This window comes from Acipenser ruthenus, chromosome 3 (assembly GCF_902713425.1).
Source record: "Acipenser ruthenus chromosome 3, fAciRut3.2 maternal haplotype, whole genome shotgun sequence".
In the NCBI taxonomy this organism is placed as follows: Eukaryota; Metazoa; Chordata; class Actinopteri; order Acipenseriformes; family Acipenseridae; genus Acipenser; species Acipenser ruthenus.
The window spans coordinates 104,074,374-104,096,351 of record NC_081191.1 but is presented as its reverse complement, the minus strand read 5'-3'; positions in this window follow the sequence as shown (position 1 = coordinate 104,096,351).

Genomic DNA, 21,978 nt, shown 5'->3' with positions numbered 1-21,978 from the left:
AGTGACCAGGGGCGTAACTTTGAAGCGCAGGTGTTTGGTGAGGTGTGCAGGCGGCTGGGTATTAAGAAAACCAGGACGACCCCACTACACCCACAGAGCGATGGATTGGTGGAGCGGTTTAACCGCACCCTTGCCACCCAGCTGACCATGTGGACCTCCCAGCACCAGCGTGACTGGGATCAATGCTTGCCCTTGGTCCTAATGGCCTACTGGACTGCAGTGCATGAATCTACAGGGTGCACGCCAGCGGCTCTTATGTTTGGGAGAGAGCTCCGCACCCCAGTGGACCTTGTGTTCGGCCGGCCACCTCAGCTCCACACTCCGGAACCTGCCGGCCCGGAATACCTCCAGCAGCTACAGGACCGATTGGACACTGCCCATGCTTACGCTCGGAAGCACCTCACCTCGGCTGGCCAGCGTCAGAAACGGGCATACGATACTCACTGCAAGGGCCGGGGATTTCAAGCTGGGGAGCAGGTCTGGGTTCACTGCCCCCGGCGAAGAAAGGGACTCTGCCCCAAGCTGGCCAGTAACTGGGAGGGCCCCTGTGTTGTTCTGGAGAGGCTCTCCGAGGTGACTTATCGAGTGCGGCTGCGGACCCGTAGCCGGGCGGTTGTGTTCCACCAAGACCGCTTGGCCCCCTACCGCCCCGGAACAAACTCGGTTGTCCCTGCAGCCAGCCCGGAGGCAGGCTCCCAGGACAGGGAAAGCGCTTCCCCCTTGCAACAACCGAATAGTTCACCAGCTGGTGGCCCAGGTAGGAGCATTCCGGCTCCAGCTGACTCCTAGCCCGCTGCACCTGTGCTCCAGCGCGGCCAGCGTATCCGTCGACCACCCCCGGGACTCTCTGACTCTGTGAGACATTAAGTGTTGGGCCGACGGGACATTCGGCCCTAAGATGGGGGCTGTGTAACGGGCACGGCTGGACTGACTCGCCGTTGCCACCTGTCGGCGAATAGGGTGCTGTGCCCGGAGCCAGTCCCCTACATTTGGTTAATGTGTAGCAGAGGATGCTGGGAGTACAAACTATGGTAGGGGAGAAACGGAATTATTGTTGTTGTGTTTATTTGTTTGTTATTGTAAAAGTTCCAGTACTGTTCTATGCATTTCCCTGTAATTGTTATTACCCTTCCGGTGTTGTTTGTTAAGTATGTGAATGTCACCCTGAGAGGCAGAGTAGTGCTCTGGGGTGGGGAAGGGCTGTGTGTGCGTGTTTGGTTGGTTGGCGCTGACTTGCTGTTAGCTGCTTAATAAACTGCATTACCTAAAAGAGCTATTGTGTGCGTGTCTCCATTAATCCCTGTGCTCGCTACACTATTATTATTTTCTTCTTCTTGGCAGCATGAACCTTTTTAACTGCAAGCACTTTGCATTCTAGACAGATGGGGGGTAACCTTCTCTTCATCTCTGCCTAGCGCGTAAAGCCTCATGTAAACCCCTATGCATTATTTGAATGATATCCTTTATCGCGCAGCATCTCTTTTCAGCGCGTTTGGTGATTTTTAAATAAACCCTCCCATTATTTTATTATTAATGAGGTAGTTTGCATTTGGACGACTAAATTCTCTCTCTAAAATAAACTCTCATGTAAACGTGGAAGCAGAACTGTCATGACCAAAAAAGCGCGAGAGATTTGTTGTCAAGCTTTTCCGTTTTTGCTTTTAAACTGCCCCATTGTTGCTGTACCTTGTGCAGAGCAAGCCCATGCAAGGATTACCATGGCTGGAATCCTACTGGCGGCACTGTGCAACTACAATGGAGACTGCATTCTCTAAGTTCTTTGTAATTATTATAAATAAAACCAGAGCACCTGGGTGGCATTTCAGATAGTCCCTGAGGATAATTCACCCCTTTACACTTGTTTAACCTTGCACAAATAATACTTTATAATAATAATATTATACTAATATTGTTATATAATAAAACATACAACAAAATACACAAGAAACAAATCAGCATGAACCATATTTCATTTTCAACCCATATGTCTTATTTTATCAATATTCTGGTACATCAGACAAAAAGATAAAAGCTAAACTTACAGTGTTTTAATAAAAATACTCATATTTCATTTAAAATTCAACACAAAAATCAATGCAGCTTGAAACTGAGGATCAAAAAATGCAGTTCAAACCCCTTTGCCTTTGTTTTTTCATCACTTTAAATGCATTGAGGTCAAGCAGTTGTCAGAAGCTGCCTTTCTGATCTGCTTTGCAGAGCACATTGTAATTGTGGGTTGCTGCCTAGAACGCAGAATGGTGCCTTTATGGATTCCTACCTGTCACATTCAAAGGAAGTCAGTAAAGGGGAAGTATGTTATTTCTAAGGAGAGCAACAATGTGATACAGTTAGAGAAGACTTTTTTTCTTTTTTTCAAGAAATCTGGGGTCTTTTGGTTGATTTTAAATTAGACCTTGTGATCAGCACTTGATACTTATTTTCCAAGGGCAAATGTGATTATTATTAGGGGATACTTCAACTATCCGAGTTATTCCCTTTAACATTTTTTTTTTGTTGTTGTTGGTAGGTAATATATAAACTGTGTCGGTAGGAATATAACATTTTTTTTTCTTTTTTAAAAAATGTAGTGGTTGCCAATTATTTTTATTGTTTTCTCCCCAATTTAGTTTTAGGTTATTTTTAGGCTCAGCCCACCGCAACCACCCCTGCACTGACTCGCTCGTCCAATTGAGCGCCGCCCCCTGGAAACTCCCGTCCTCGGCAAAGGAATAGCCTGGACTCAAACCGGCGACGTCCAGACTATAGGGCGCATCCTGCACTCCACGTGGAGCGCCTTACTGGATGCACCATTCGGGAGCCCCATATAACATTATTTTAATTAAAATAAATCTTACCATTTTGAAATAGGGCCCCTAATGTGTGTAGTGACGTTTTTTCTGTTTTACATTGCTTATTTGATCTGTTTTCTGTCCTTCAACCTTCCAAATTCTGCTTTCTGGTCTCACAGCCAGATCTGCACAATCCATCAACTCTGTCCCCCAATGATGGCCATTTGGATACAGCGTGCACTGCATACTCTCCTACACTTTCCTGATCATGCCATCACATGTGTTAATGCATATGGAAATTATATTTCTTTATTTTCCTTTACCAAAAGACCAGTTTCAGTTTATAATGAGACAGGGTTCTATCCCAGTTTAGACTAAAACTGATGTGGTGTCTAAAATTTAAATATGCAGTACCAACAAGCCATGCTGCTAAACAGGATCTGCATGTAGCATTGAAGTCACCTCCTGCAGAAGAGGCTCCCCGAAATGTGCCTTGAGTAAAATAGTTGGCTTGGAAGTACTGTATGTGTATTACTCTACTGAAATTACCCAGATAATACGGTAGCCTATTATACTAGTACTGTATCATTTTATTTGCTAATAATATTATTAATTAATATCATATTGATATTTGTTTACATTGAACATCTCTTTTAATTGTGAAAAAAAAAAACATTTACAATTTCCAAAACATTTAGTATTTTACTGTACCTGTGTAGGAATGTTAAATATCAGGAAGTGGCTATCAATTAAAATATGTGGCTATTCTTACATAATCTCACAGAATTAACTTTTTTACAATATTTGACATGTTTAACCATTTAAAAAACAAAAAACAAAAAAAAACAGTTGTTTTATGCAGCAATATAAATGCAGTCTAGCCAAGAGATCAATGGTTTTGACAGTTTAAAAATGGTCCAAATGATTAGTATTGAGTATGGGCACCCATGGTGTTGTAATCTCTCATCAATGGGGCATGCTTCTCAACAGGCGGACAAGGACTTAGAGGATCATTTCCCATTCTACAGTAAGTGCAACCCCAAGCTCTCTGATGTCAAATGGGGGGTTACAACGCTGAGGAACACAACCTAGAAGGTCCCAAAGATGTCATTTGGGATTAAGGTCCGGACTTCTTACTGGCCAGTCCTTAACCATATGACAATCCTGGCAATATGGCAACAGGATTTATCTTGCATCAAAACAAACCCAGGGACAAATGCACCAGCAAATGGTCTCACTACAGGGTCCAAGACTGTGTCTATGTACTGTTGAGCTGCAAATATGCCTCCTGGAAGCACAATGAGGTCTTGTAGGTCCATATACACAAATGCAGCAAAATTGACTGTGGAAGGTAGGCTTCACTGGAGGCTGCTACAGAGAAAGAGTTAAAAAAAAAATGATCAAGCGGAAGCAGTTACTCCAGTATGTGTATATTTGTCTTCCTGTGGTCCTGCGTACAATTGTCGGTACTCAGTGTACAGACAACAGCACCCTCTTCGGGCTAAAAGAAAAACATCCAAAATAATAAAACTGGGCACCAGTGCTGTGGTTTCAAATAAAACTTCTATCTCCCGTGTGTGTCAGTGAATTGCTCACCACCCTTCCACAGACACCGATAGAAATTCATTGCTAGCTGATTCAAAACTGATACAGTACTGTTTTGTAACCTGATAACTCATCTTAATCAAACTCAAGTTCAAATAATTTGTTCAATCTTTTCAAAACTGACTTGTCATCGCAAGTGTGTAGGGGTGCTGTGTTGATAACCATTGTGTTAAAATTCATTCTCGTATTAATAATTACTGTTAGAGCCGCTACTGCATTTGTACCGTACGTAGGGGTGCTTTGTTAATTTAGTTTGTCAGCTAATTTATTAATGTCAGTTTGTCAGTTTATAGTTAGTTTATTATTATAGTATATTAAAATATGCTTGCCTATTGATTTTCACTTACTTATTCTGTTCATTTCATATGTTCATGCACATGTGTCATGGCATAAGTAATAAATACACTTGTATTTATTGATTCATATCTTGATTGGCCTTGGCATAGTGTGTCTTAGAGAACACTTCGGGTAAGAGAACACTTCGCTTGCTTTTCGAGGGGTGTTCTCTTAGCTAGAGACTACTGTATCCCTGGTTCCCTCAGTCTTCAGGGAACCAGGGAGAGAGGCAGATAGATAAGTTCCTGCTTTTTGTAATTGTAACTACTACATTTGGTGACATTGTAAGGTGGTGTTTGAATTGGCTGAGTTTGTGTGTGATTAGTACCAGGTGAGTGGCTAAATTGATTAGCAGTTGATTTTGCTATTTGATTGGTTTCCACACAGTTTAGTTGGTTCTTTTGCCAAGCAGGGGTAACAACATTTATTCAAGCAGCTTATTTTAGCGCCAGCACGAAGCGCCAGCCAACAGAAGAGCCTCAACAAAAGAGCCGGGAGTCTAGCTGTGGGAGTCCAGCGAGGGGAGGCCTGCGCTGAGACGCTGTTCGACTAGATCCGAACCTACCAGCGCTCTGGAAGAAGCCATCTACTAGCCAGGTCTGTATCCTCCACCCCACTGCTCCTACTGTGCCTTTTGTCTTGCTTGTCCTGCTATGACTGTCTCTCACATCCCTGTTCTGTCCTCCTGTCCTCGTCCTCTGCCCTCCCTCCGCTGTTGCTCCTCCAACCCCTCTAACCTCATTTCTCTGCCTCTCCCCCCCTCCCGCACACTCTCTGGTGCACTCTGGAACTGTCACTCTTCTGCTAACAAAGCTGATTTCATCTCTGCCTTTGCCTCCCACCTCTCGCTCGATTTCCTTGCTCTCACTGAAACCTGGCTGTCCCCTGATAACACTGTTACTCCTGCTGCCCTGTCCTCTCTCTACGTCCTGTCCCATACCCCGCGTCTCACCGGACGGGGAGGTGGGACGGGTCTTCTCCTCTCTCCCTCCTTACTCTTTTCTGTCCCCTCTGATCTCACCTCCCTCTCTGTCACTACCTTTGAATTTCATGCAGTCCAACTAACCTCTCCCTGTCAACTCCTGCTCATTGTTTTGTACCGCCCCCCTGGGCCTCTCACTCACTTTCTGGATGAACTCGACTATCTACTCTCCTCCCTCCCCTCTCTGTCTACCCCGACTGTCCTGTTGGGTGACTTCAACATCCATCTCTCCAACCCCAGCCACTCTGCTGGATTCCTCCCTCTCCTTCACTCCTTCGACTTCTGTCTCTCTCCGTCCCCTCCTACCCACAAAGCTGGCCGTCAACTGGACCTCACCTTCTCCAGGGCCTGCTGCCCCTCCAACCTCTCTGTCACCCCCCTGGACCTCTCTGATCACTATTTCATCTCTTTTTCTCTGTCTCTCCCCCCTCTCCCTGCTCCTCCTACCCCCACTGTCACCTCTCGCCGTAACCTCCGCTCTCTCTCCCCCTCTGTCCTTGCCTCCACTGCTCTCTCTCACCTCCCTCCTATCGACTCCTTTTCACAACTCTCCGTAGACTCTGCTACCTCCACCCTCTTCTCCTCACTCACCTCCTCCCTCGACTCCCTCTGTCCCCTCACCTCCCGACCCGCTCGCCCCTCCCCTCCCCATCCCTGGCTCTCCTCTGTGCTCCGCTCGGCAAGAATCACACTGCGATCTGCTGAAAAGAAATGGAAGAGAACCAAACTCCCTGCTGCCCTAGACCTTTACCGCACTCTTCTCTCCTCCTTCTCCTCTACTCTCTCCTCTGCTAAATGTGCTTATTTCCAATCTGTAATCCAAGCCTCCACTAACAACCCACGTAAACTATTCTCTACCTTCTCCTCCCTCCTAAACCCTCCCCCCCCTCCTCCTCCCTCCTCTATCTCCCCTGACGACTTTGCCTCCTTCTTCTCTTCTAAAATCTCAGATATCCGCAAACTCTTTAACACCTCTCCCTCCCCCGCACCCCCTCCTGCTCCAACCCCTACACCCACTACATCCCCTACTAACTCGCCCTCCCTCTCCACCTTCTTGCCCCTCTCAGACTCTGACCTCTCCTCCCTGCTCCAGGGTCACAAACCCACCACGTGTGCCTTGGACCCCCTCCCCACTCACCTCTTTCAAGCTGCTGCTCCTGCTCTACTCCCCTTCATCTCCTCCCTCCTCAACACCTCTCTACTTTCTGGCATCTTCCCCTCTGCCTTCAAAAAAGCCTCTATCACTCCCCTCCTCAAAAAACCTACCCTCGACCCCACCTCCCTCCCTCCAGAGCTACCGTCCTGTCTCCCTCCTACCCTTCCTCTCCAAAACCCTCGAGCGGACTGTACACCGCCAGCTCTCTGCTTTCCTGTCCAACCACTCTCTGCTTGACCCTCTCCAATCTGGCTTCCGCTCTGCTCACTCCACTGAAACCGCCCTTCTCTCTGTCACCAACTCACTTAAGTGTGCCCGAGCTGCCTCTCTCTCCTCTGTCCTAATTCTCCTCGACCTCTCTGCTGCCTTTGACACTGTTGATCACTCTATTCTACTATCATCTCTTGCTGACCTGGGGATCTCTGGCACTGCTCTGGCCTGGTTCTCCTCCTACCTCTCCAACCGCACTTACCAGGTAACCTGGCGTGGAGCAACCTCCACACCTCACCCTCTCTTGACTGGAGTCCCCCAAGGGTCAGTCTTGGGTCCTCTCCTGTTCTCTCTCTACACCCGCTCCCTGGGCCCCCTCATCGCATCCTATGGTTTCTCATACCATTTCTATGCTGATGATGCTCAGATTTTCCTCTCCTTCCCCACCTCTGACTCCACCATCTCCTCCCGTATCTCTACCTGTCTGTCTGCTATTTCCTCCTGGATGCACTCGCATCACCTCAAACTCAACCTCTCTAAATCTGACCTCCTTTTCTTTCCCTCCTCCTCCCCCTCCTCTGATCTCTCTATCTCTGTTCCTCTGGAATCTACCACACTCTCTCCCTCTTCCTCAGCTAAAAACCTTGGAGTCACCCTGGACCCCTGCCTCTCTTATTCCCAGCACATCTCCACTCTGGCACGCACTTGCAGATTCTTCCTGAGCAACATCCGAAGAATCCGACCCTTCCTCACCAACTATGCTACCCAGCTCCTGGTCCAGGCCCTGGTACTCTCCCGCCTAGACTACTGCAACTCCCTCCTGGCTGGCCTCCCTGCGTCCGCCACCCGTCCGCTCCAGCTCATCCAGAACTCTGCTGCTCGCCTGGTGTTCTCTCTACCTCGCTTCGCCCACGCTACTCCACTACTCCGCTCGCTCCACTGGCTCCCGATCACCGCTCGCATCCAGTTCAAGACTCTTGTACTAGCCTACAGATGCCTTGATCAGACTGCACCCAGCTACCTCCAGACCCTCATCTCTCCCTACACCCCCACTCGACCTCTCCGCTCCGCCTGCACTAGAAGACTGGCTCTACCTCCGCTACGCTCCCCTGCCTCCCGAGCCCGCTCCTTCTCCACCCTTGCTCCGCAGTGGTGGAACGACCTTCCTACAGATGTCAGGACTGCCCAGTCCCTGACCACATTCCGGCGCCTCCTTAAGACTCACCTCTTCAAACAGCACCTGTAGAACTCCTCTGTTGTATCCTGGGACACTATCACCCTTCATTTAAATATGCTTTATTTTGCTCTTATCTGCCCCCTATTTTACTGCATTTAATCCTGTACCTCAGAATATTGTAATCTCCCAAGTGTTTAATCTGTAGTATTTTGTACTTAATCATATCCTGATGTAACTATCACTACTTAATCATATCCTGATGTAACTTTCACTATTATCTGCTGTATTATTGAATTGTGGTTTGTCACACTTGAGAATTATTGTATTTCTTGTTCTTATTGTATGACTTATATTGTAACACTTGAATGTATTTGTATTTGCTTGCGATTGTAAGTCGCCCTGGATAAGGGCGTCTGCTAAGAAATAAATAATAATAATAATAATAATAATAATAATAAAACCCTGGTGTTTCTATTAAGGTAACTAATAGTTTTAATGTAGCAACTTCTCACACTTAAGGCAACATTTCTAGACACATCCAGTATTAATAATTAATTCACAGGGACACGTAGGTATTACTTTTTAAAATTACAAACAGTACATTTGGAATTTTTCATGTTTCTTCCCACAAATAGCCCCTGCTGTGCTGTGTCCTCTCTTAAGACTGCTATCCTTTCACGTAAGATTCATTAATATAAGAGTAAATTACTTTCTACATTTTCTAGTGAATAATAACCTTTAGATGATTTGTATACTTACTTAATTTAAAAAAAATAAATTGTATGCTGGTTTGTGGTGGGAATATGTTGGCTGATTTGCCCCACTTATAGTAATTGCTTACCAGTACTAAATATCTTGGTATCCCTGAATAGATTATTATGTGTTTATTTAGCAGACACCTTTATCCAAGGCGACTTACAGAGACTAGGGTGTGTGAACTATGCATCAGCTGCAGAGTCACTTACAATTACGTCTCATCCGAAAGACGGAGCACAAGGAGGTTAAGTGACTTGCTCAGGGTCACACAATGAGTCAGTGACTGAGGTGGGATTTGAACCGGGGACCTCCTAGTTACAAGCCCTTTTCTTTAACCACTGGACCACACAGCCTCCTATTTAAACCTAAGCTCTGTGTATGGACCCAAGCTTTAAACTTTAATACAACAGACAATAAATCAAACAAAAACAGTGGGTGGTGAGTATTTAATACTTTTAGATTGCAGACTATTTCAGAGGAAGTGGAGGAATCCAACAGCGACTGGTCAAGTCCAATCATGTTAGTACCTAAACCGGATGGGAGCGTTAAGTTTTGTACCGATTTCAGAAAGGTTAATGCTATATCTAAATTTGATGCTTATCCTATGCTGCGAGTAGATGAGTTAATCAAAAGGCTGGGCACCTTGGACTTGACCAAAGGCCATTGGGAGGTACCCCTTACCCAAGCCACAAGGGAGAAAACAACGTTTGCTACATCTCTGTTAATTTACAGTGTTTCCTTTTGGTCTCCATGGTGCTCTGACCACGTTCCAGAGACTGATGGACAAGTTATTGAGGCCCCATGTAGCTTAAGCCGCAGCTCATTTAGATGACATGGTTATTTATAGCAGTGATTGGGAATCACATTTGGAAAAGGTTGACGCAGTCTTGGAGACCTTCAGAAAGGCCAACCCGGAAAAATGTGCACTGGCAGTGCAGGAAACCAAATATCTGGGGTACATTCTGGGAGGAGGTTTAATTAAATCACACGTCAACAAAGTAGAGGCACTCAGGAATTGCCCACGACCTGTGAATAAGAAGCAGGTACGTGCTTTTCTGGGGCTGTTGGAGTACTACAGGTGATTTACTACAGGGTTTGCCTCTCAAGCAGCTCCGTTGACAGATACTATTATTATTATTTATTTATTTATTAGCAGATGCCCTTATCCAGGGCGACTTACAATTGTTACAAGATATCACATTATTTTTACATACAATTACCCATTTATACAGTTGGGTTTTTACTGGAGCAATCTAGGTAAAGTACCTTGCTCAATGGTACAGCAGCAGTGTCCCCCACCTGGGATTGAACCCACGGCACTCTGGTCAAGAGTCCAGAGTCCATTAAAGGCAAAGGCTCGCAGATGATCACGTGGAATTCTGCAGCAGAGGCAGCTTTGTTAGATTTAATGTCCGCCCTGTGCTCGGAACCCGTGTCCTGATTTCTCTTTGCCATTTATATTACAGACGGACACATCTAACATGGGGTTAGGGGCGGTACTTTCGCAGACGGTAGCCGGTGCGGAGCATTCAATACTCTACCTGAGCCGAAAGCGCCTTCCTCATGAGATGAATTATGCGGTGGTTGAGAATGAGTGCTTAGCAATAAAGTTGGTATTACCTCCTGCTGCATGAATTTACATTTGTGAAAGACCCTGCACCCCTCACTTGAATGTACTGTAATAGAGAATCTAATGCCAGGGCAACCAAGTGGTTTCTGGCTTTGCAGCCTTTTTGTTTCACCGTTCAGTACCAGGCGGGGAAAGATAATTTCAACGCTGATTTCCTGTCGAGAGAGTGTTACCTGGTTCCGGATGCCCTTGGTCCTTTCCTGTGAATTGTAACCTTTAGTTGTGGTTCAGGGGGCAGGAGCCCAAAATATCATAAAATATCTGTCAATCTCTGTATTTAAACCCCAAATCACACACTTTTTCTCTCCATTTTTTTGGTTCCTTCATGCTCCCTTCCTCATCCACTATACTGCACCACCTCTGCAACAGTCTCCCTCTGATGGCAAGTGAAACTTACTTCCCAAGTGCCGGCCTTGTCCTCTGTGAGGGGACCCCTGGCCAAAACTGACCTCTATGGGCCAAGGGGAAACCCTGTCCTCCTTTCTAAATCATGGACAATTCTCCTATTTCAATTCCCGAGGAACCCTCCATGCAGCCCTTGCTCCTGTCCCGTGAAACCCCAAATTATCTCCCTTGCACACAAAAGGTATTGGTCCTTGAAAAGATAATCATCTTTAAAAATAGGTGAAAGATTTTAATATTTTTTCTTCATTTCATTCATAAAATGTTTCTTTGCACATTTAATGTTATACCAGTCTTTGCAATATATATATTTTAACATAAGGCATTCATTTTGTAATGGGTTGAGGGACACAAATGGGCTATTTTAGGTAATTTAGTAACATTTAAAAAGTGCTAACCACATTTACTTACCTCTGTAGTGGCATCAATCAAACGTGCTGAACAGTAAAAAAAAATAAAAATAAAGAATAAGAGAAGCCAAAACACAAAACAGAGTCTACCATTCTCCATGCAAAAAAAAAAAGAAGTTAGGATGCTAACTTTATTAAAATAATTTCATTTTAACATTATTAAGTCTAAGAGCATAGAGGTACCTGTCAGGGAGGGTAAAAGTGTGAACTATAAGAAAATGTGTCAACCCCAACATATTATTAAAACATAAACACAAAGCAAACAAAAAATAGCTGCCGAGCTGAGCTTTGGATACCAGAAGCATTACAGTCGAGGAAGTATTATCATGACTTTATTTCACAGTAACACGATAAAATAAACAGTGACAGAGTCATTATATGTATTTAACAGTATTGGGTCCATTTTACTTTGTGGGATACAACATATTATAAATATTAACCAATACTATTGTTTTTGGAGCATTAAATACATTAACTTAGGATTGCTAACCCTGCTGTATAATCACATCCCCTGATTATTACATGTTAGCCTTCAAAAGAATGCAATTAATTAAATGGGGTGCAATTAATGTCATCTGTTGTCACATAAGGCAAGCGTTAAATATAATTTATGTTTACATCTATGTGTGTTTGAAGAATAGCTGTATATTCTGGTCCCTAATACTCCATTACAGGCGGAAAATGTATTTCACAGTACACGCACACCATATTTTAAAATACAATTGCTTGGGCAATGAAACAACATTAGTGGTGCTTTGGTATTTGTATTTTTACCACACATATTTCAGAGTGAATACAGGCTCTTTGTGAGCCCTGGGATTTAAAATGTAATTACAGTGAGATGCCAAGAGCTGCAAAGCAGTGTGTAGCTAGCTATTACATTAAAATAAATGGTGTAGTGAATAACTTAACTATTACTCCATGAAGCATTGAATTCCACTAATGTTGCATTCTAAATACACATTATTGTAATTAATGTTATGTTGTTTACTTAAATACATTCTCTCCAATGAGGAACCACTATGCAAGCCATGTAGCTTATGAATGTATTGCATACTAAAAAAAGTGCTTACTTCAAGATTTGTCATTTTTATTTTTTTAAGGTGAATTTAATGTGATCCTTGCAGCACCTGCCCTGAATTCAGAAATTAGTGATTGCTTTTAAGATGTTATTGTTATTGATACAAATCCATTTTTTAGTTGTAATAATGAACAATGAAGGCTTCAAAAAATTCTCACAACACACCAGTCCTGTTCTATTTGTTTTTCTGTTGACTTTTATATCTGCTTTGTGAAATTCAGAGGTCTTGACTCCCAATCATCCACTAACCAGTCTCCTGGTTTACTCCAGATATGTCTTCTGATTATTTTTCTGCATGGTTTGCTCCTCTCTCTTATGAGGGTAATCACAGTGCAGCATCATCCATTAGTGTTTCTATTCAATGAAAAAATCTGTATTACCCATTAAAGAAATTGTAGCAGTGACAGTGATTTAAAAACAAAAAAAAATGTAGAGAATCTTTAGTAATATTCTAAAGGGATTTCGAAACATTTCCATAATATTGCAAATTAAACAGTATGCAATACAAACAGTAAGGCTACAGTAAATTATTATTATTATTTATTTCTTAGCAAATGTAATGTAATAATATTGTCGAGGGCATTGTCCACAATTAAAAAACATTTTTGGGTCCTTAACTCAACATGGCGCTTATCAGCATAAATGATTTCCATTACATGAGAGTAGATGTTAAAACTTCATGCTGATTTGAACTCGGCTCTCGCCAAGATAAGCACCAACTAAGACGTAGCTTTACAGTAAACTAATGTGATCCATATGTGTCTCCATCCATTTACGTTTCCTTCCATATGATGATGTAGATATCCTTCTGTCTGGTGTTAATGGCTGAAGTGTAATGCTGGCTCCAGGGATCAGCTTATTTTGCCTCCCTGGCGCATCAGCACACACAACGGCTGCGATGCTGGCTCCGGGGATCAACCAAAGTGCGGCCTCCCCAGCCCATCAGCATGACAACCGTCTGGATTGAGCTAAGTTGGGTACATCTCTGGGGTTTTCAAGTGGGCACCTTCCATCCTCAGTGTTTCGTCGACTAGCCCACGACACCTCAAGAGGGCTCGACGGTGATTCTGGCATCCCAGCATCACCCCCCTCCGTCCCTGTGGCGGAGTGTCCCACCCCTATTTATTATTATTTGTATTTTTGTTTGTCTTTTATTATTATATTTAAAAACCCCGTGAGGATGCATGGCTGATCAGCTACTGATTATTTAACTAGCTGACAGTCATGCATCCTTACCAAACGCGTGCAGACTCTGGCCGAGGGATAATAAGATAATTAACAACTAGTTAATCCCTCGGCCAGAGTATATAAACCTGCAGCTCTCTGCACTCGAGGTTGGGGTACAGAGGAGAGTACGGGGAGCGGAGAGAGCGAGTAACATTTAAAAAACAATTGCTAAAACGTGCTGGATTACCCAGCACATCACTTACTTGTTTGTTTGTTCATTCGTTTGGCCCTCGTGCCCTTTTGTTTTGTTGTTTTGTTTAAATCTTGTTTTTGTTTTGTTTATTAAATACGCTGAGTGCATGAGCATTCAGCTTCACCCGCCCATCCACTGTTTTTGTGTCAGTAACTTCCTGGTCCGTGACATCATCACACTCACCACTGCCAGCCAGACTGACACATATGGTGTCAGAAGTGGGACAAACAACGCCTCCAACAGCCGGACCAGGAAAGGATAAGGACGTTTTTTTTTGTTTTTTTCAAAAAGTATTTTTGTGTTTATTTTTTTTTTTTTGGAAAAAAATACAAATAATAATAAATAGGGGCGGGACACTCCGCCACAGTCCCCCACTCAACTCAGCCCAGCTTACTTACTTGTACATCAGCGTTTCTTTCTTTCTATTGTGCTTGAGATCCCCAGCCAGAATCTTTCCGTCTCATCCACAGCCAGTTGCTGTTCCTCTCTGCTGCTTCAGATAAGTTCTTCACTGTGCGACGCAACTCTTGGCCACTGAATCCGACGTCTCTGAGAAACCGGGTTGTAGAGTGTGCCACAAATCCTCGACAACCCACTTCCACTGGGTAAACCCGAACTCTCCATCCTCGCTGTTCCGCTTCAGTGGCTAGTTGAGCATACCGCAGTTTCTTCCTCTCATACGCCTCATCTACAGCATCCTCCCATGGCACTGTTAACTCTACCAGGTGAACAAGGCGTGCTGATCCAGACCACAAGACAATATCTGGTCGAAGGTTAGTGGTGGCAATCTCAGGTGGAAAAATAAGCCGTTGACCAACATCTGCCAGCATTTTCCAGTCTCTAGCAGCTTCCAGTTGTCCTGGGCGAGGATTGGTTTTAACACCTTTTCTTGGTGGTTGCTCTCCTGGGCGGAGGAATGTTGTCTTTTGTGTATAATGTTTTGATGGAACAGGTGACAACTTATTGGTCATGTTACGCTTGTCTTCCAATGCTAAGGCCAAACATCGCAGCACCTGGTCATGGCGCCAAGTAAACCGTCCTTGGCTAAGAGCCACCTTACATCCTGTCAAAATGTGCCTTAATGTTGCAGGTGATGAACACAAAGGACATGAGGGATCCTCTCCTACCCAGAGGTTTAGGTTCTGTGGTGATGGTAGAACATCATATGTTGATCTGATGAGGAAACTGATCCTGCTCTGTTCCACTGACCATAGGTCTTGCCAGCCAATCTTGCGTTGTTCCACACTCTCCCATCTCATCCATTCTCCCTGCTTGGCCTGGGAAATGGCCTTTATACACCTCATCCTCTCCTCCTGCTTTTGCACCTCTTTGACTACCAGCTTCCTCCTTTGAGCTGGGGCTGCCTTGTGCCATGTAGGAGGAGATGAACTGAGACCAAGACCCCCTCTTCAATGCTGAACTTGCCCCATGATATCACCAATTCGAAGGGCAGCCTTTGCATCTTCCACAGCTTTCTTTGCCGCCCACTTTCTTCCAGTTTTCAACACAGGTGCTGCCTCCCTTACGCATTTATCGCGTGACTCTACTGATGTCATTTCCAGTCTGACCTTGGCGCACTTAAACTCCTCGGTTAGAGCAGAGACTGGTAGCTGCAGTATTCCTTTACCATAAAGTCCCACTCTGCTGATGCAGCGTGGAACTCCCAACCATTTCCTGATGTATGAACTGATTAAAGCTTCCAGCTTCTCTACTGTTGTCAAAGAAACCTCGTACACAGTCAGTGGCCACAGCAACCTCAGCAGTAGATATATTATATATAAAAATATAATAAAATGGGTAAAGTTATGTGTTGTAATGTAATTTTAAACCATTTGGGGGTCCTTACCTCTACAGGGTGCTTATTGGCATATTGTATGCCAAGAAGTTTCTATATACTTAATGAATTTATTTGGGCTTATCGATCCAAGTAGTCTGTGTTATTCATTTTGGTCTACATTATGATTGGTTTAGATTTAGATAAACCAGAGTCATTCACTGGATTTTTTGGTTATCAGTTATATTTTCTCCTCAGGTCCTTGTTGGCGCAGGTAATTTATAGGTGCCTAAAAACTAAAGCTTTGACATTAGGATGTTAAGTCATGTCAAGCATTTGAAACTCAACAAGACTTAATGGACACCCTGCATTATAGGAATGCCTCAATGTAATACTAAACCTTTTGTATGGGGAAATGTCATGTTATGTGTCTCGTCAAATGAGTTCATCAGTGTGATTGTATTTGACATAATTGCTCTGTACAGTGATCACAGTGCATGTGATGTGTAACATCTGAAGACCCCTGTGGCCAAACAGCTCACTTTTTACCTTCATGTTTCATTAGGGATTAATTAACATTCAGTTTTAAGCGACAGAAAGCATTAAAAGCAAAATAAAATGTTGCATGCATTTATTCAGAAACATAACCTTCAGTAGCCAAACCATCAATTTTTCACAGGTCAAAAAACTATACACTGATCATAACATCATCTCTTCACTAGTGACTGTGACAAATACAGTACTGTAAGCAATTACAAGGTCTCTGGCGTCAATGAAAATATGTCAATACCATGAGCACAATATAGAAAATAGGAGGCACTTTTTTACACATTGTGAGGGTCTGGAACCAACTCCCCAGTAATGTTGTTGAAGCGGACACCCTGGGATCCTTCAAGAAGCTGCTTGATGAGATTCTGGGATCAGTAAGCTACTAACAACCAAACGAGCAAGATGAGCTGAATGGCCTCCTCTCGTTTGTAAACTTTCTTATGTTCTTATGTTCTTATGTTCTTATGGCTAACACGATCCGGAGCTGTCCCCACAGGCCAGCACAAAATTCGGACAACACTGCACTTGTTTCACGATTAATTGTATTTGCACCACAAGCACTACAGCACTCACTTTGGACTTGTGACTGTGTTTGTATATTGTGTGTGTATTAACCCTTTGCGGACCATTTATTAATCGCGCGTCAGGCACGCCAGGTCTAATTAATTTTCACACGCGCAGTTAATTTTATACGCGCTGTTTAAAAGTATTTTTTTTCACAGTCAAACGGGTTTAAATGGCCCTGCATATCAACAAAGCACTCACTAGGCATCTCCAGCCCCGCCCCACCCTTTCGTTTGCTATAGCGTTCAGCTATGTAAGAAATAAATAATAATAATAATAATAGTCGTACATACCGATCGATCATCTCCGGATCACTCGTTTTATCACCAAACTCCTCAATAATGCGATCCAAGTCATTATTTTATTACTATAACATCTGAAAAAAGCTCTGCAAATGTCCATGATAGTCTCAGTGCTCTGTCGCACTCAGCCAGCTTGTTTACTATGAACGCCCCATTATCTGATACCTGATACCATGTATGACTATTCATGAAATACGCCTTTTTTTTTTTTTTTTTTCCGACTTGTCTCGGCTCCTGTCGCTCCCACTCGGCAATTGAATGGTTTTCTCGGCTTTTTACGGAGAAAAAACGACTAAACACCCGTTTATTGCGTTGCTATAATGATGTCGGACCCAGTCCGACAAAGGACCTGTGAGGAATAATTGCAATGTCGGACCCAGTCCGACAATGGACCGCAAAGGGTTAAAGACTGTGTTTATTATTTTGGGATTGATCCCTGTGGTTTATATATACAGTACTGTGCAAAAGTTTTAGGCAGGTGTGAAAAAATGCTGTAAAGTAAGAATGCTTTCAAATAGACATGTTAATAGTTTATATTTATCAATTAACAAAATGCAAAGTGAGTGAACCCTTTGCCTTCAAAACAGCATCAATTCTTCTAGGTACACTTGCACACAGTTTTTGAAGGAACTCGGCAGGTCGGTTGGCCCAAACATCTTGGAGAATTAACCACAGTTCTTCTGTGGATTTAGGCAGCCTCAGTTGCTTCTCTCTCTTCATGTAATCCCAGACAGACTCGATGATGTTGAGATCAGGGCTCTGTGGGGGCCATACCATCACTTCCAGGACTGCTTGTTCTTCTTTACGCTGAAGATAGTTCTTAATGACTTTCGCTATATGTTTGGGGTCGTTGTCATGCTGCAGAATAAATTTGGGGCCAATCAGATGCCTCCCTGATGGTATTGCATGATGGATAAGTATCTGCCTGTACTTCTCAGCATTGAGGAGACCATTAATTCTGACCAAATCCCCAACTCCATTTGCAGAAATGCAGCCCCAAACTTGCAAGGAACCTCCACCATGCTTCACTGTTGCCTGCAGACACTCATTCGTGTACCGCTTTCCAGCCCTTCGGCGAACAAACTGCTTTCTGCTACAGCCAAATATTTCAAATTTTGACTCATCAGTCCAGAGCACCTGCTACCATTTTTCTGCACCCCAGTTCCTGTGTTTTCGTGCATAGTTGAGTCGCTTGGCCTTGTTTCCACGTCGGAGGTATGGCTTTTTGGCTGCAAGTCTTCCATGAAGGCCACTTTTGACCAGACTTCTCCGGACAGTATATGGGTGTACCAGGGTCCCACTATTTTCTGCCAATTCTGAGCTGATGGCACTGCTGGACATCTTCCGATTGCAAAGGGAAGTAAGCATGATGTGTCTTTCATCTGCTGCAGTAAGTTTCCTTGGCCGACCACTGCGTCTACGGTCCTCAACGTTTCTTTGTGCTTCTTCAAAAGAGCTTGGACAGCACATCTGGAAACCCCTGTCTGCCTTGAAATTTCTGCCTGGGAGAGACCTTGCTGATGCAGTATAACTACCTTGTGTCTTGTTGCTGTGCTCAGTCTTGCCATGGTGTATGACTTTTGACAGTAAACTTTCTTCAGCAACCTCACCTTGTTAGCTGAGTTTGGCTGTTCCTCACCCAGTTTTATTCCTACACAGCTGTTTCTGTTTCAGTTAATGATTGTGTTTCAACCTACATATTGAATTGATGATCATTAGCACCTGTTTGGTATAATTGTTTAATCATACACCTGACTATATGCCTACAAAATCCCTGACTTTGTGCAAGTGTACCTAGAAGAAATGATGCTGTTTTGAAGGCAAAGGGTGGTCACACTAAATATGGATTTGATTTAGATTTTTCTTCTGTTCACTCACTTTGCATTTAGTTAATTGATAAATATAATCTATTAACATGTCTATTTTTGAAAGCATTCTTACTTTACTGCCTAAAACTTTTGCTCAGTACTGTATATATATATATATATATATATATATATATATATATATATATATATATATATAGCGACAACTCTGGCCCCGTCCTCTAGTGTAAAAGAAGATGTCAATCGTAGTATTTGTTGTTTAAACAGGTCAGTGCCTGTATCTTTATTCACAAAATTTTAACAAAACAGCAAACAAACAAAACAAAAGCCTAGCTCTGTCTTGGAGTTACTAACTAAACCGTGATGGTTCACTATCTAACAACCGGGCAGCTAAGCTGCTTACCGGCTTCTTCAAAAACAAAATAAAAACTCTTATATGGATTCAATATATATAATGGTTACCTTTATAGACATTTCCAGGAGGACCTTTCAACACCTCAGCTTCTGTCTAGCACCCAACGAGAGAGACCTGAACAGGGTTTTTAGCCCTGCTTAAATGTCAACCTTTTAATACAGGTGAAACCAATTACTCAACCCTGGGTAATTGCAGACTGGCCCATTCTAGTCCAAGTATTCTGGGAAATGCTTATACCATCAGGACTACATTTTCCTTCCACAATTTCTTACATAGGATACAGGCTGTGTCTTATACGCGGCCCTATATATCTTCCTTCAATGACAGTGCCATGCACTTTGTCACACATCCCCCTCCCCAGATCAGACTTGAGGTGCTGAGTGACACTGGACAACAAGCAGTGAACTCTAGAGCGCCCATCGGTGTTTCCCTGCTTGGCCCCGGCTCTGTGTTCAATGATAAAATTGAATGGTTGTAAGCTTAAAAACCATCGGGTCACCCTTGCATTCTTTTCTTTTTTGTGGTGCATCCACGTGAGGGGGCATGGCCCGTGATTAAAGTGAATTATCTCCCTAAGAGATAGTATTTAAGTGTTTCTAGGGCCCACTTAATAGCCAAGCATTCTTTCTCTATGACCGCATAGTTTAATTCCTGTGAACTTAGTTTCCTACTCAGTAGCAGAACTGGGTGCTCCTCACCCTCAATCACTTGGTACAACACTGCCCCTAGCCCGACTTCTGAGGCATTGGTTTGTACCAGAAATCTTTTTGAGAAATCTGGCGTTATTAAAACAGATTGTGCACACAAAGCGGTTTTAAGTGCTTGAAACGCAGTCTCTGCTTCTGCACTCCACTTTACCATTAGCGGTCCTTTTGCTTTCCTCAAATCTGTGAGCGGTGCAGCAATAGTTGCAAAATCAGATATAAACCGCCTGTTATAGCCGGTTAACCCCAAAAACGCTCTGACCTGTTTTTTATTTACTGGTGTAGGCCACTTCCTAATGGCCTCTAGCTTGCTGACTTGAGGTTTTATTACTCCTCGCCCAATTGTGTAACCCAGGTATATTGCTTCCTCCAAACCAATTGTACACTTGGTTGGATTAGCGATTAGTCCGGAGATTTTTATAGAGTCTAATACAGCCTGTACCTTTTCAATATGAGTGTCCCAGTCACCGCTGTATATTAATTACTACATCGTCTAGATAGGCAGCGGCATAACCTTTATGTGGTTTTAACATCCTATCCATTAAACGTTGAAACGTTGCGGGAGCGCCATGCAGACCGAAAGGTAACACAGTGTATTGAAACAAACCCTCTGGAGTCGTAAATGCCGTTTTCTCTTTGGCCCGGTCAGTGAGTGGTACCTGCCAATACCCTTTGGTTAAATCTAGGGTTGTCAGGTATCAGGCGTGTCCCAAGCATTCTATCAACTCGTCAACTCTGGGCATCGGGTAGGCATCAAACATTGAGACCTTGTTTACAGCCAGATAGTCGTTACAAAACCTGAGGGAACCGTCTGGCTTAGGCACCAGAACAATTGGACTGGACCACTCGCTATGCGACTCCTCGATCACTCCTAAGTCAAGCATTTTGTTTACTTCGTCCTGTATAGCTTTTCTGTGGGCCTCCGGTACACGATAAGGCTTTAAATTTACTTTCAACCTCGGCTCAGTCACAATGTCATGTTTTGTCACGTCAGTTTTCCCTGGTTTCTCTGAGAAAACATCACGGTTTTTAAAAATCAATGCCATGACTTCCTGCTTCTGAGAGAAAGACAGAGTTTCTGCGATTTTTACCTTGGGCTCAGGGTTGCTAAAATCTGGAGGATGAACAGCTCTTATTGATACAAACGCTTCTCTGTCCTTCCATGCCTTTAGCAAGTTTACATGATAGATCATTTCGGGTTTTCTTCTACCCGGCTGCCTCACTTTATAGTTAACCTCACCCACTTTATCGATTATATCATATGGCCCTCTCCAAGTGGCTAAAAACTTACTTTCCACTGTGGGAACCAGTACCAAAACCCTATCCCCAGGCTGGAAAACTCTAACTTTAGCTGCACGATTGTAGGAGTGTCTCTGAGCCTCCTGTGCTTCCCTCATATGCTCTCGCACAATCGGCATAACTGTGGCAATTCGGTCTTGCATTTGTGAGAAAACCTTCTAAGTACTCTGTCTTTTGTTTTTTTTATTCCCAAATGCCCTCCAAGAACATGACCGTGGGCTAAATACAGGACGGTACGCCTATAGGGTCGTGGGACCAATAACTGTTTGATTATATCCTCCCCTATTTTCTCTACTCGATACAGCAAATCATTTTTTAATATGAAGTGAGGGTAAGATAAGGGAGCCTCCGGGGTTACAGGAGTTCCATTTATTACTTTTATTCTGTCTCTGGCGTGGCTTAATGTGGGGTCCCTTAACTGTGCGGTAGCAAAATTTTCCCGATTTGTATCTAACATACCTATTTCAGTTTCAGTCTCTGCTTCAAGGCTATGGGAGGTACCTGGGGTGTACCTCCCATGTTCTTCACCTAACAAAACGTTAGCTGGAGTTTTTATTTTAATTCTTTCTTTCCCCTTCTCACCAGGGGTTA